The following is a 4361-nucleotide window of genomic DNA, read 5'->3' on the forward strand; positions in this document are numbered from 1 at the left end:
CAGTACGGCAAGACAGCACGGTATCTGTAACTGTACAAATTTGCGGGCTGACGTGCCTATCCGATCAAGGAGACCGTATATGTTGCAATAGGGCTGTTACCGCGTCAACATTTGACCGGTTCAAAGTAGGCACGATGTAATTGTGTTTTGACAGGGGCAGTCTGCTCTGGTTGTTTGCACAAGCTCGGTCAGAGGGTTGTGTCAGGAATGAAAATAACAACCTTTGAAATGCCCTTATCCAGAATGGAATAGTTTATTATGACATCGATCGATGTCACGTTCGGTCCATGCGCCGCCCTTATGTCACTTGCGTCGCTTCAACGGAATATATCTAAACTGCTGTGTATAAACAGTAAATTATCAATATTAGCTTGATTTGGAGTTTTTGTTTTGATTGGTACAGGAAATTGAATGCACGTCTGGTTTGTTTTTGATTACCGACATTTACCATGGTTGAGATGCAAGACGAGTTAGCCCCCATAATTGCTCTAGAGCTAGGAAATAACAGGCACAATTTTTAAGCTGTAGTGGCAACATTTATTGATAAAAATATTTAAATGCATTTGAAATCTGTATTTTCAATTTCGTTTATGTCTAATTTGTCTCAAACCATATGACTCTTAAACCATAATATGACGACGCCTGTAGAAAGGGGTACAAAGTCGGCAATTTCAATTTCGAGAAAAACGTGTTTAAAGTTTTGTTGATTTATTTCACTGACTTTTATTGGTATAAGTCACCATTTCTTTGTTAGATTTCTAAATTTTAACGTACAACAATTGTTTAAATTGCATCCATAAAATATACATATTCTCCGACAACGATGTTACCGATAGCGACGAGTATAATAACAACAAGGTTATCTCCCTTATGCATATACGTAATTTCCGGTTAGTAATTGACAAACAAGAAATTTTCAAACATTTAAGGTTTTTGTCTTCATTTGCTGCTTTTTGAGGATGCTTCTGTCGAGTTTTGACAGGTAAATATCATTGCAGTTGTATAAATTTAATATTAAATGTTATTATGTTAAAATGATATAGATAAAGGCGAAAATATTCGTCAATTGTCATAAACCCGGAAGTAAACAAATGGCTTGAACTGGCGGTTTTATTTAATTTCCATACCACATTTTCCATAATAATGAATTAACTTGTTTAATTATATAAATTTCTTATCATACCGATTCATATGTTTTTGTAGTCATGGGAGTAAAGTGTTCCCGATGTACATGTCAACGACACTGATGACATTTTAATAAGGATTTGTGTAACTTATGAATGACCTTCATTTACTAGAAAAACTCAACCTGTCCACCACGATAACAGTGTAGATAATTGAAATTCTGTTTATGAGTTTTGATAACAACAATAATGAATTGACAAGAGACACTGCACTACATAACATCATATTGCTATCTTATTTCAGGACAGTATCCATGTTACCTGCCCGGCCCCCTCCATAACAGTTGGGACATTGCCTGCCAGTCTTCTTCCCCAATCATGCCCAACCGATTGGTCCAACATTGTTCAAAACTTGATGGAAATGCGGTGTCATCATAGTTTGGAGTATGTGCAGGACACTCTGGTATGTTTTAGTTATTTATAACTTAAGTTCACAAATTAATAAATGGTTGTTAATTGACAGCTTTTTCCAAGCAAGGAGAAGATTTTTGGTTGCACACATGACAACCTTGTTATACGTAATCAGAAAACATATTGTGTAATACCGAATAATTAACTGGTTTCCATATTTTATTTTGAAATCATGCAATATTTTAGATAAACAAAATAGCATGTATAAAATAAAGATGTGTATCAAATGTTGCAGGACAACAAGCAGTTTATTTCTTCGATGAGACTGAATTAAAAGGGAGCAGACACTTTTGTGAGCATGATGATCACTACTTCAAGTACCATGGCTTGGAGAAGAAAAGCCGAAATTGGCACTTTGTCTTAGCAGGTAGAGAATAAATTTTTCACATTAAGCCCTAAAGTAAAATGCTTTAATTTTGAAAATACTTACCTAACAGAATTGAGCACTAGATTTTTAAGAGTATTCATCTCAGCGTTAGCCTTTTAATTGTTGTCAATTACATGTAAACAAATTAACCTTGACCATAACTCAATAACTGTTGAAATTGATAAAATACATCTTTGCATACCTGTTGCCAGAGGAAGAATGGATATGTGAAATTTCATAAGTATGTTATTTTGGTATTACATTTTAAATTTTCAACAATGTTAAACAAAAATAAACACTGTTTTAACTAGCCAAGTAACTCCTCCCATTGTCAAAACACTGGCATGATATCTTGGTCTCTATATAAGCTTGTTTTTTGGTATGTTTTTTGTGATGTCAAAATATGACTGAACTAGACATAATTTCTATCAATCCATACTTTCAGCAAACATTACCTTGATGAAAACCAGAGCAGTTGTGTACCCTGAACTCCTTTCCAAAATCTGCATCAAGGGGATGGATCTTGAACGGCAGTGGTATTAACATGACAAGATCAGAGAATACAGCAGATTAGACATTGAAAAAGACAGAGTGCCATAGACAGTCTCAACTAAAGCATTGAACAAACTGTACAACCTGTTAATTAACTTTTTAGAGCTGTTTGTTTGGACTAGTGTTTGACATTCAGAAATAAGTAATAACATTATTTCTCAGTATAAGAAATCTGTAGGAATTAGAAGCTGACATTTACTGTTACTATATAAACAAACCTCTTAGAGGATTAGCCAGGTTAAAGAAAGACAGGGAGCCACAGAAAAGATACAGGTTTCCATGTGTCAATAGGACACCCTTCATTTAGCTGTGAAGAATTTTAACATTTTGAATGTTACAGAAAATGTTAGGAATATTGTATAATGTTTAATTGAAGTACTATTAGGTTTCAAGTGCCAAATATTTAAAGCCTGTGTGTATTTATAATCTTGTGAATATAAAGTTGTTATCAAAACTAAATCAATATTTGACTGTCTTAAGCTTTAAATTCTATGAAGGCAGGAGGCTGCCAATCTTACTCTTCATGACGGGTGCTTCCAAAAAAGAACAGGGTGCAGAAACCTTCCATAACTCTTGCTAGAACCCTAATATCCTTTTTTCATCAAATTACAGTAACATTGACAATTAACAAATGATGCAGTGATATTTTTTTATGCTAATATTATCAATTTTTATTGTCATTAAGTTTTCTTCTAGAATTGATTTGTACATGTAATGTATTGAAAATTGATACTTGTGGTTGCCATGGTTACAACTTGTTTCTTAGTGTAGTAATATGTTTTATACATATAAATACAATATTGCATTATGTTAACTTATAATATTTTAAGAAATAATGATTCAAACACATGTACAGAGACAATAAATACACTACTTTGTATTTTTGTTGCCATGGCAATGCTTCTGTGTATATTTGTTACATTTATTGTTTTTTATTACAGGAATGTCCATTAGTGAAATTATAATGTGTATAATAAGCATAGCTACAAAATGCATAGATACATGAAAATACCTATTTATGGATGTACATTTTCTTCATATTTCGAGAATAGAATATATTTTGTACACTGACCCCCTTTGGACTGAAATCACCATAGCAACAAAAGTCTTAAACATTTTGAATAATTTTTTTTTTAAATATATTTGTAAAGTGTCTGCCAATGCTTAGGTTATTTAAGTACTTTTTAAGAGCGGCGTGTGTGATCCCTTTTACGTTTAATATTGAATTGCATCGTATTGTGGTTGTCATGGTAACATTTTGATTGCCATTTAAAACTTCAATCATAATTTTACAAGAATTTTGTCACCAGTTCAATAATATGTTATTTTGTGTAAGATATATAACTACAAATTATATAAAGACATAAAAAAACATGTGTTGTTTCATTTCTTTATCTAAAAAAATATGCCACTTTTTGACACTTTCATCGATAAATTAATCGACTCCTGTGCTTCTTTAAATCGTCATAACAACAAAAGTACTTAAGATTTAGACCTCAAATTTTCGCCAAATTGTTTCTAATGATGTACTCTATAAATAACTACCAAAAAGAGCAGATGTCATTTTTGCACCTTTGTACCCCTTTTTACAGGCATCGACACATATGTCTCTCAAACCATATGACTCTCAAACCATATAACTCTCAAACCATATGACTCTCAAACCATATGACTCTTAAACTATATGACTCTCAAACCATATGACTCTCAAACCATATGACTCTCAAACCATATGACTCTCAAACCATATGACTCTCAAACCATATGACTCTTAAACCATATGAATCTCAAACCATATGACTCTCAAACTATATGACTCTTAAACCATATGAATCTCAAACCATATG

The 4361-nt window shown here is 32.7% G+C and overlaps 1 long non-coding RNA gene across 1 annotated transcript; it reads left to right on the top strand.

The window, feature by feature from the left end:
- Positions 1 to 743: 743 nt before the first annotated feature.
- On the top strand, positions 744 to 3888 carry LOC128238684 (uncharacterized). The gene is made up of 4 exons (XR_008261755.1): positions 744 to 982; positions 1429 to 1587; positions 1831 to 1962; positions 2408 to 3888. It is a non-coding gene; the product is annotated as an uncharacterized LOC128238684 (long non-coding RNA).
- Positions 3889 to 4361: the final 473 nt, after the last annotated feature.

Source organism: Mya arenaria, chromosome 6 (assembly GCF_026914265.1).
Source record: "Mya arenaria isolate MELC-2E11 chromosome 6, ASM2691426v1".
NCBI classification, from domain to species: domain Eukaryota; kingdom Metazoa; phylum Mollusca; class Bivalvia; order Myida; family Myidae; genus Mya; species Mya arenaria.